Raw genomic sequence first — 12,535 nt, 5'->3', positions numbered from 1 at the left:
TAAAATGACCTTACATAGCTAGCTATGTACTTACTTAATTTTCACATCATTATTTTGCAGGGCACTTCAGGTTCTGATCACCCAAATATATTGCTAATCAGGCTGCGGAGCGACAGCAAACTTCACTTAGTTGCCAAATATCTGAAGACAGCCCAGAGCCTGTGTAGGACAGTTAGCTATTATGACGGCAGGTATATGTCCTATGTAATTTGATCCATACTCACATAGTTAGCAAATGGAAAGAAAGATTTGATCATCACAGCAGTGAGAAAAAAACAGAATGTGATATTATTATTTTCCTCCTATTATTTATTATTAATGACTTGATTCCTCTGAGAGGGGTTGACATGAATGTCAGTTGCCAGTTCTTGACACTTTTAAGAAACAGGCCCTTTATTAATTAATTAATATTATTGTATTACTGCACCAGCTGTGTGATAGGTGATTTACAGACATATTCAGGCAGGGTCCCTACATGAAATGTATAAAATCTAAAACATGAAAAGTACAAACAGCATTACAGACAAATGAGTGTGAGAGAGATGCAAAATGACAGCAGTGATCACATTTGTTGCAGGGTCACTGGGCCAAACCTTGGACTCAGGGGAGTCCACAGGAACTTTTCCATTGACCCCACAGGCTCAGGAGTTTGATGTTTAGTTTTGTTTCACAGACATCTCTGTTATTGTTGGTTTGGGGGAGGGAGGGGGTCATTTATATGTTGAGATTGCTTTGCAGCATCAGTTGAGTTAAAGGTCAGTAAAACAAAATCTGGTATCTAGGTGCCTGGGTCAGGGGCACAAAGTTTTATCAGAAATTAACTTTTGGAAGGACTTGAATATAAGCATAAAGAAGCAGTTCACGGTTAATTAGTGGAATACCAAAATTAATATGTTCAGTGAATGTGCCATTTTTTTCCTTCGTCCAGCCCCTGGTAGCTAAGAGAAACCACTTTTTGATCATTTTGTCTAGTTCCTAAAATAGATGGAGCTATTTTCTCACTTATATGTATTTTAACTCAGCGCGAACTCAATAACTTCAGTGAACTTATTCATTCCACTATAAAATGAGAAAAATGCTGGCCCGGATCCCCCCAAACTAACTGAAGCTCATAAGTGGAGAGCAGGTTTACCCAAGGCTCTCTCTGTAGTAAGTGTAGAGAAACAAGGATCTCCAGAGGATAATACTGCCTGCTTAAGAACCAAATCCCCCTCTGGAAGTGTCTGTCTTTTTCCGTTGATTGTGGAGTTTAGGGTGACTAGACTCCTAACTCCAGCACTTCAGCAAGGTACCTAAATTGAGTAGAATGAATCCACGCCTCTATGCCTATGCATAATTTAAATCTACACCTCCGTGCAACTCTGCTGCAGAGCAAGTAATTGCTGAGATCTAAGTGACAGCAAAAGATAGTCAATAGATAGGAAGACCATTAAGGAGTGCTTGGATTACTTCTGTTTTGCAGGAATCTTCAAGTGTGCATTCTGCCCATTAACATTTTATTTAAACTGTTCTTAAATACCAGAACCTTACTGGATTTGTCTCTTCATGAAGGGCGCATAGCCAAAGTTTGTATCCTGCACCATCTACTTATTTACAGCCTATTTTGAAAAAAGATTAGTTCAGTCAATCAAGAATTTTAGTACATTTATATGGTTCAATGGTGTATAGGTTTATTGACTATGATTTCATGATGTGGAATAGTGAGAAAGCTATCTTGGATAAATGTATTGTTATTTTATATGAAATTCATGACGCTATTAAGTTTTTGGTCTCGTATACTGTGGAGTGTAGCATTTCAGAGATAAACTATCTTGATGTTTTCATTTCAAAGACAGATAATAAGTGGAATACAACAATTTTCTGGAAACCCCAGACAGGAGTAATCTGCTTTATGCAACCAGTCACCATCCTGAGGCTCTTAAAAGAGTTTTACTTTATAGCCAGTTTGAGAATCTGTAGGATTTGCAATCATGGCACTGGCTATATGGTAAAGATGTATTATCTGGTTAATAAAGACAGGGAGTAGGAATAGAAAGACGAATCTATCGTGGAAGTAAATGAAGCCTGCATTAAGGAAAAACAGTAGAGAATTGCTGTAGATGGAAGCAGATAAGAATAAGGAATTCCTGCTTATTGGTCTTACATTATGGATCATGCTCTCTGAGCCAGTCCATAATGACACCACTCTCTCTTTCTTTGTCAGCAACATCCTTTTCTCCCATAATCTCGCAGAGGTACATAGCTTCTCTTGGTTTCCATGCTGAGTTTCTTTGCCTCATCGTGCATGCCTCTTACGGATGGATACACAGACCCAACGCCCTTTGCCCATGCTCCAAACTGGCAGGATGCCAGTTCCAGTCCAGCAGACGTACAGGCAGCACTGTGTCCAAACTACTACACTCTGTCAATACGTCCACAGGCACAGCATCATTATAACATGGCTATATAGCTTCTGGACTGGGACAGTATTGCATTAAGGCAGTTCAAAGGAAGAAAAGAAATATTCATGTCTACTTATGTCTAACATCTATAGACATATATATTGTCCTAATACATTGTCCTAATTTTTTGTCTGAAGACATGTATTTTTCACAGCAGAAGATCCATTTTGTACTTGTATAGTGTCTAGCACTGGGCACACCGGTCTCTAAAGCAAGCTTCTGGGAAATGATCCAATTCTAGTAACAATAAAGAAGAAATTAGCCAGTAAAGAATGGTTTAAGTAAAGGGAAATGTGATATCTGTGTCTAATTACATGGTCATTGAATCCCCAACATGGATATGACTTTGAGATACACTTCTTCATCTTTCTTTATTTAAAAGACACATATAATACCAATTTCTAAGGATATGGGATCAAATTTGTCTCAATTAAACCATTAGAAATCCATAGTGATGCCACTGAAATCACCACCAAAAACCTCCTGATCTACCCTGACATAACAGAGGAAGCAGAATTGGATTGTAATTGCAGCTGGAAGCACTGTACTGATTATAACCATTTCACTTTTTGCTTACAAAACCATAAATCTGAAATAATTTCAATGTAAATGAGCTCAGGAATTGTTTTTTGACAGGTTTTTATGCCATAGGGCTCCATACATGGTCAAAGAGGAGAGAAAGTTACCTTTGAAAAAGAATCTAACTCCTAAATGGACTAAATCAACCTTAAGAGGTATTTCTCCTTCTTCATTGAGTACACAAATCTTTGGGAGTAACTACCTTTCCAACTTGCACACCCTTGGGTTCCTTCTCTCAGTTTCTTTTCATGCCTTATGACCACACAGCCAGCTCATCAGTCAGCAGAATTCTTCATTGAACCTTCCTGCAAATAGGCTCTGAAAACGTCGAATGACAGGTATAGACAGGCAGCTCAGAGACAACTTTCCATGCTTAGGGGAAAATGTCACCTCAGGAATTCTCGTATGGTCTGCACATACACACCTCCTAGGGGATAGCTAGAAAGGGATTTTGGACACACCAGAGGAGAAATTATAAATATACAAAGAGAAAACAAAGAGACTGTTTTTCAGAATATTGCATATTGGATTCTGCTAAGGATTCTTCCTTTCTGCTGTCTTCACAGGTGCTTGACATGCCTCAGCGTTCAGCACAGTCCGGCTGTGCAATAACTCTAGAACAATTACTTCTTCCAGAACTGAATATCTCAAGTGATCTAGTAGGTGGAGGTGGTGTTTACAATTCAGCAATTAATACGAACTTCAGTGGTCAAAATTTCCCGCCTGTATTTTCACACAGATAAAATACAAGTTAGATTTTTTTACTCCCTCTAGAAATAGTTCCAACAACCTTTCTACACGAAGATGCACTTGTGATTCTCTGTATGGAAAACATGTTTCTTACCATCTGTTCCATATTTATAATTCCTTAGATTATATTAAAGGAAACAGTAAGCTACAGGGACATTATGCTTGCAGTTGAGGATTTTATAAGGTTCAATAAATTCCTTCTTAACAATCAGTTTTAAGCCTAGATAAATTCTAATCTTTCACCTGCTCTGTATTTTACTTTCTCATTTCTCAGTCAGTTTTGTTGCTCTGTTCCCTACTTTAAGATCAGATATCAATTTTATGACAAGCTAACAGGCTACGCTCTCTTTTCTAAGAGAATCTGCATCAAAGAATTGTAACACTTCATCAAAACTAGATGTAGAAATCACTAATTTTTCTATTTGTCTGGCAAATGGAAGAATTGGAAAAACTAATGGAAAAAATATTCCAGAAGAAACAGATTTAATATGTTTTCTTTTTTCTTGTCAAATTTCCATTTCACTGACACCAAACATCTCATTCCCAGAACCTATAAGAAAGGAAGGTGATAATGGCCTACATTTAGAAAATGGCAGGAAAAGACCATCATCTCCATTTTACCCAAAACTTAGAGATCTGATCATAGGTTAAGAGTATGAGTGATTCAAATTCAGTTCCCTTTTATACCTAAAGGGACTAGAATCAACATCACCTGAGATTGGAGTAAATACTGGGATATTCCCAGGTGCCCTGTTGTCCTTGCAGAACCAAGTAAGCAGGTACTGGAGCAGGTACTGTAGCCCCACTCTCCCTCTCAGGTGAGCGTCTTCCTCACCTGGCTGGAGAGTTATTCCCAACAACTGATTAAGTATTTTATAGAGGGTTAAGGCACATTTTCAGTACCCAGTAATTAAGAACTCTCCTTGATTCAAATCCTTTTCCTGAAATAAGTAGAGAGGAGATTTGAATCTGACTTCGTCACAGGGAAGTCCTAGGCCCCTAGCATGAAGCACTCTTTGAAATGGGATTTCTTCTGTCCTTCTTATTAGTGATTTTCTACTTCATATAACACATATAAATACTTACTGAGAGAAAAAGAAAAGCAATGAGGTTGACTCTCCAGCAAGAGAGTAGCTCATTGGCACAGGAGACAGCCTCCAATTCCTTTTCCAGCTGATACTTAATTATTTTTACAAGATGAAACAGCATCTGGAAATCCCTAATAGAATGGCATTTAGGGAGTTCTGATAAGAATTCATACCTTTCAGACAGAAGAAGGAACTGATAACCATTTCTCCCACTTTCCAACCAATTGCTCTAACTCCTGCAGTACTAGTAAGTGAGGATAACTCTTTCGTAACTTTGCAACATTTTCTTAAGCAAAAACTGTTTCACAATTTGGCTGAGATTTATGAATATCATCAAACCAATCAGAACTACATCCCTCAGTGAATGTTCTGTCTGCCAGAAAAGTGGTGACATGGTCAAAACCGCCTGAGATGACCTGAGTTAATCTATTAGTTATGAGAGTGATGTTCTGTTGCTTCAGGTTCTCTTGTAAATCCAGTTCTGTGCCTCATGAGGCCATATACCATTTTCATCACATTTCTGTGTATTTCATAAATCTACAAAAACTTTCTGCTCTTGATCTCGATTTAAAGAATCCCTCTGACTTCACTCGACATGCCTCAGATTTATGACAGATTATGACTCACTGCTCTTCCTGTCATCTATGAAGACAAGTGAAAGGGGTTAGTTTCAAATTAGCATTTGGAGTCTTTTAGCTTCATTCTTTTCCTAGTGACACATTTCTTGGCCTCTGGAAATTGCACAGAGTTTCCCCATGGAAAAACCTTGGTATCCAAGTAGAGTCTCATTGACACTAATAATGATGTCCTTCGCACAGTCTTCAACATACACCAATTTTGGTGCAAGCTTACAGCCTAAATCAGTAGTCTGCTCACTACAGTAAATGGAGGAGTCTGGGATTTACATCATTACAAGTGAGAGCAGGATCTGTGCTTACACGTTTTTATGTTTTCTTTTCCCTGTAGCTGTGCTGTCATTATTGTCTCTTTCCTTTGAGCACACAAATAAAAAGCAAAAAGGAATAATTTCTATATTGTGCAAGAGAATTTGTATAGAAAGGATGTAGACAAAGAGCAAGGAAGAGATACACATCTGCTTTCTTGCAGGTTACTAAACCACCTTGAGGCTTTAACATACATCTCCAGAAAGTAAATAAAGATTTGACAGAAAGATTGACAATTTCTGAGAAGAGCTAGATGTTAGTTCCAGCTAGTGTATATTCTCAAAAATATTAAAAACTAGTAAAAATACTGTCCTTAGTAAACCAAAGGTGCTGCAATAATTACAGATCAAATACAGTTCACTACTTAAATGTATTTTTATGACCCAGAGGTTTCTGATTGTAGAAAAGATTAGGTCAGTGGCTGAAAGCACAATATTGACCAGGAATGGTTCTAAGTCTATTTTTTCCTGGAAATTTCTAGAAATAAAACCTATGAAAAAGAATAATATTAGTCCTCCTAAAACTTTTTTATTAAATAAAAGAATTTCTCTCTTCATTTTTCTTAAAAAAGGGATTCAAATGTATTAATTTTTAGGAAACATTATGTATCTATTTAGTTTAACTCTCCACCTGTGTAAGCACACAGGACATAAGGATTCTGGTAGGACAAAACTGGCCTACTGGAAGTGCTGTAAGGGGGAGTGGGAAGGCAACTAACAGTTCTGCTGTCATCCCTTCTGCAACTTTTCTCAAAAGAATTCCAGTGAGCTAAGGGGATTCATCTGTGTTTCACTGTCCTCTTCAAACTCACCTCTGATCCTGACATGCCAGGTGTCACATTGTGCCACAGTGGTCACCAGCACCAGAGCAGCTCAGCTGACCCTCAGGATGAAGGCCACAGGATTTCTCCTTTCATAGGTGGACATTTTTTCCATGAGTTACAACAAGCCTGGGAGAAAACAATTGCAGACTTTGTTTATTTGGCTACTTGTAGCTCCTGACTGCTCTCAAATCCCAACTCTTTTTGTGGTATAGGCAGCCTAAACTATAAGTGCCTCCCACGAGCTAATATCAGGACATGTGCATGCACCTTCTTCCTCCTTGCTAAAAACAAAGACAGGTTACTGTCCTTCTCTGCTTGCCTTGGATAAACTGCATCCTCAAAAATTCTCCATCAGTGTTGTGAGAGCTCCCTCTCCTGTTACAAACCACTCTATCAGCTGCTTTAAAGTCTCGGTTTTGGCATACCGTGATGAATCACTGCTGAACTGGCAGCCAGAAAGAGATAATGCTAGGATCAGCTAAAGAAAAGGGGCTCCCCAGACAAGTGTCACACAAAGTAATGTTGCTGATGATGCTACCTGGAAGATGACTTTAGCCCTCTGTGTTTCCTTGGTTTATTTTTTATTTGTTTCATCAAATTCTGTCTTGAGGTTCTTCATTGGCTTTGATCAGATAGTAAGTGCTATGTACCAGGCAAGATTTAGTCCCTTCAGAAAAAAACTGGAAGCAAAAAAGAAAACCTCAGGTTGTTACAGGGTTGATCCATACTGAGGTGTAGCTGGTGGCAGGGCAGGATGTGAAGAGGTGAAGTAGGTTTTCCAGACTTTCAGGCTTACTGGTTACTATCACCAGTTTGTCAGTAATCTGGTCTTGGTTATTTTATGTAATTATTTGATACATGATAACAAGCCACCACAAGATACCTTTGGATACTAGATGATATGCACAGTGACTCAGAAAAACACTAACTACGCACACAGACAGGGCAAAACACAACTCATCCAGTCCTTACACATTACCTGTCACAGGAGATATGATCTTCCATGTGAGCAGTTCTTCAACTATTTAGAACAGGTCTTCAAAATGATTTAGGTGCCAAAATGTAAGTAAACAACCCATGTGATTATCAGGTATTTCTCTACTTTTATCTCCATTAATTTCATCTTTCAAGCCTAAACTCAAAATGGGTATTTGTTGTCTAAAGTGGGATTTAGTTCCTATCTGGGTGCGAGGAGTAAGATGATGCTAAGGACTTCTGTCATTCTTTTGGGACATGGGGGGAAAGAAGATGGATTTGAACTGCTTCAGCTGGAGAAAGGAGCTGAATTTGTGTCTCCTATATTTGGATGAATGCTCAAACATGAGGCCATTCTGTGCACATTTTCAAAAAAAGCAGCAGCCATCACTGCACTTTTTTAATAGATATCTTCTAGGCATGTAATAAGTCATTTCTGAGAATGCCTAATCAGACTGATACCCTTATAGGGGGATTATCTGTGCATAGACTTAGGCAGGAACTAAGCACTTCCCCCTCTCTCCTCTCAGACTAAGCACTTTTAGACAGCCACAGAAGCAGAACATGAGGTTCTTGAGGATTTTAGAAGTTAAAAACTGAGACATCTTTAGAGGTAGCTTGTGAGTCTTTTCAATGTTTGGATGAGAGATGAGCAGAGAGTTTCAGCGTGGATGTTTTGGTTCCTGAATTCCCCTCAGTTCTTTGAGATGATGGTGTCCCTTTGCCTGGCAGAATCCAAGGATGTACAAGCAGGGAGTTTCATTGCCCGTGGTGGAACAACGCACCTAAGCACCTGTCTAAATAGCTTTGAAAGTATGATTCGTAGATCATGACCAATACTATTCTTCCTGTCGCCTTCTCCCCTACACAAAACTTGCAATTAGCTGGTAGATAATGAGGATTATGAAATCCTCCTTTCTAGGCCCATAGCCAAAACAGCTCTTTTTTAGTGGTAGCACATTGCTGTTTCGGTAGGGTTTTTTAGATGCAGCCCCTGAGTAGAGATCATTTTGGTAATCTAAGCCATATATTTGTGGAGACGCAACAAGCACATTTGTAAGGTGTAGACTAATTTTACCTTAATGCTCGCTCTTGTGAAAAAAAGAAAATTATTCTTCTTGCCACCTGATTATTTTTTGTGGGTAATTATCAGGTTAAATTGAGGCTTTTCCAGATAGTTGTAATATCAGCAAGTTCCTTACCAATAGCACTTAATTATCAAGCACAACCAGTTGTAAAGCTATTAAATAATTATAACACATTTTACAACTTCTAAAAACTGTGTATGAACTTAGATGGTGATATTATCATATCCCTTGTTAATATTCTTCAACAGTTTAATAGAATGACTTATGACAATTAAGTACAGTAAACACCTTTTATTACAGTTTTAACATAATTTTTCACTATATTTTCTACATGCTAAATCACAGTATCAGAGGAATCAGAGTGAAACAATAAAATGTCAATTTACTGGGAATCCTGAAGGGGCAATGATGGTGAGTGTACTTAGTGCCAGTAATGCTGGACTGATTGATCCCTCGAGATGGTGCTTCCTTCGCTCAAGATGCTCTGCATGGTAAGAAAGAAACTCTCAAGAAACTGAGAAGAAATTCTTTGCGCAAGCAAATTGAGGCAGATGGGGAAAATATTGACAGAGATCAAAGTAATTACTTCTAGGTCACTCTACACAATGGCCTGCATCTGACCTCTATTTTATACCAGAGCACAAATTCCCCCAGTATCATGGGATCCCCAGAGCATGCAGGTGGTTTGTAGCCATCTGAACCTTTTCTGCATTTATGCTGTGCTTTCAGAATTGCAGGAGCTCAGCCCTGAATTCCAGTTCTCTATTGCCTTTTTTCCGGTGGCCTCAAGCCAGCCTTGCAATTTGTAGGCAACAACAATTCTTAGTATGAAGACTTGACTTGAGGGCTTGTAGTAGTTAGCGTGAGTTAGGTCCAGTTAGTATGGCTGCTAGCCTAAGCCCCTAAACTTTAATCAACATTTTGTTTCAGCAGAAGTAGATGAAATATGACCAACCCCTGATTCCAAACAACTAAATGAACCTTGATTAGCTTTTGTGTGCTCAAGGCAGTAGATAGACAAACTATGCAATCAACCTGTCGATTATCAAGAAGCGCAAATGTCCCAAAGTGTCCTGAAAAGGCAGATTGTGAACACCAAAAACAGCAACATTGAATCAGAAAATGACAGTGCAGTCTGAACAGACGAGTCAACAAGGAGTTATTCTCTATCAAGTCCTATAACTAGGGAAACTAAAAAATTTTCAGTGACTCCAGGAATAGAGACTCTGGGAGGAAAGACTCTGGAGAGAGCCCAGGAAAAAGGAGAACTTGAGAGACTTCCAGGGAATCCCAGGAGCAGAACGAGAACCCCAGGGACCCCCACAGCCCAACCCCAGGACCACACACCACACAGCTGGGACCACTATGCCAACCCATCCAGCCCTTCTCCCACAGGACAGGGAAGTTGTGCAATTTTTAAAACTTCCTATATCTCTGGTTAAAATGTTTTGGTATTCAAATCTGTTTAGTCTCCATGCTGTCATTTGGTCTAAAACTGCAACAGGACTGGCTGGAAAAAATGCACATAACATGATTTCAGTGTGGAAGGGCTATGTACTACTGGTTAAACCACACTTTAAAATTCCACTTCAGAAGCATCCAGAAACTCAGGAGAAAGAGTAGATATATTAAGGAATTTATATAACATCAGCAACTGGAATTTAGTCATATTCTACAAGCTGAGAACAATACGTTAAAAAAAGAGAAATCCACTGTGGTGTTTAATCATAAACAAACAAGGCATTATTTGGGTTCCAAATGCAAGAGATGAAATTCCTTGACCACAGTGGCCACCATTAGTTAAGAGATTTAACAATGATGGTAAAGAAAGAAAACCAACAGTAATTAAAATAATAAGATTCTCTAGAAAATTAATAAGATTCTATAGGAGCTCTTCTGGAAACATCTATCACTTAATAATGGTAATGAATAATTAAATGAATTATTCCTTATTTTTAATTGGCCATAGCAGGAATATAATACTCTGTTAAAAGCCACTATGTGATTAAAAAATAATGTTAAATTCAGATTTTTTCCCATAGGAACAGCTGGGTGATTCCCCACCATCTTTCAAAGAGAAATCAGAGAGGCTGTTGTAGGACTCCCTATGAATTACAACTGTATGTTACTAAACATCAGATCCCCTTTGGTACACAAATAAATACTTATGATCTGTTTCTACATTGGTCATTCAAGATATATGCCAGCTCAGTACCATGGAATGTCTGAATGAGACAGTGTTGAAGCAAATCAGTGTAGGCCAGAGCTGTGATTTCTATAGGGGGTGACTTTTTCTCAGAGGTCCAAGTCATCTTGTAGTATTATTCTCAGTTTCCAGGAAAATATTTGAATTTGACAGAAAAAGATGGAGGGGTTTAGTAGGGATATGCTGAAACTGTTACAGAATAGAGGGTTGGGAAGAAGACTGAGCACAGGCTCCACGATCACCCCCAGCACTACTTAGCTCATCCCCTTGCTCCATTTTGAAGCCCTCCAATTAGGACTCTCCAAGGATCCTATTAAGGGGGGCAGTGCTAAGCAATGACTGGGAAGCAAAAGGTGCCACTTGGCCTTGGGGCCAGGTCTCTGGACTTCCTTCAGTTAGTAATGTAGTCATAGGCCAAAGGTCCCTGCTCATCGGTGAATTTTCTAGACGTATCACACTTTGCTGTGAGCTCACTTTGACTAGCAGTGCCTGCAAAACTGTATTGACATCTTCAGATGTTCTAGTTAGATGTTCAAATGCCATTCTCCACACACAGAAGCGCACACTGCTACTCCAGGGCTTTATGCATATGTTCCCATGGACACCTCTACAGTGTCCTAGTGCAGGCATTCAAAACGTTGGGACAACAGCTACCCAGCTTCCAAGAGGTGGTTTCTTACAGCTTTGCCTGAGAAAATGGCAAGAAGAAAAGCTGTTCAGACAGCACATGAGACTCAACAGAAGGTCATCTCCCTCTGCACCCATGCATAGCTGGGCTTTTACGCTCACAATCTACCACCACCAGATGCAAGAGGCACAAAGAGGCATCCCAAAACTGACAGCTGGCTCCCCACAGTGAGAAAGTTGGACCAATATGTCAAATGACAGATATGCATCTATCATCGTGTCTTTTGTGTAACTCCTAGTAAGACAGACTAACAAGATAACACTTTGAATAATGCATCTCAGGACAGGAAAATTATGAAACACGGATGCCTCACTATCTTCCAATCATCTGTCATTCTTTTGTCCTTCTTCATCTGCCTTTGACAAGTTGCCTGGTTGTGGTAGGATATTTACACGGGTTCTTTGCTTTCTCATGTGCATTTTCTAAGCCTGTGACTGAATGTTAACATGGCCTTCATTCAATTTTGCAAGTTATTAAATCTGTTTACCCCTACAGCAGGCAAATACCAGAGGAAGTGGTGGATTGGCCAAACCCAGCTCTTCTTCTGAGAGACTTAATACACCTACAGTATATACTAGGATCTGTTTCGAGGATAATCTTGACATCCGATCTCTGAGGTAATTAGCACAATTGCAAATTTTCACAAGGGATTCTCTGCTCTTGTCAAAATCTTTACCATAACAACCTTTGAATTACAATACAACAGTAAGTGTACTATGGTGTTCAGCAGAGGAAGAGATACAGCAGAAACATCTCTAAATGAAATTAATTAGATTGGTTAATGTTCGTGAAGCACTTTGAAGATGGAAAGAGTTATAGTAGTGTTAAATTATAATCATTAGCATGCCAAATCCTGAAGGTCTTATTCATCTATTACCCATTTGTTACACAGGTTAAACTTCCTTCACTTCAGTAGATTTGTCTGAATGAGATATGATTACAGATTTCAAAAT

The sequence above is a fragment of the Apteryx mantelli genome, chromosome 1, assembly GCF_036417845.1.
Source record: "Apteryx mantelli isolate bAptMan1 chromosome 1, bAptMan1.hap1, whole genome shotgun sequence".
NCBI lineage: Eukaryota > Metazoa > Chordata > Aves > Apterygiformes > Apterygidae > Apteryx > Apteryx mantelli.
The sequence above is the reverse complement of the archived record's forward strand: the minus strand, read 5'-3'. Positions refer to the sequence as shown.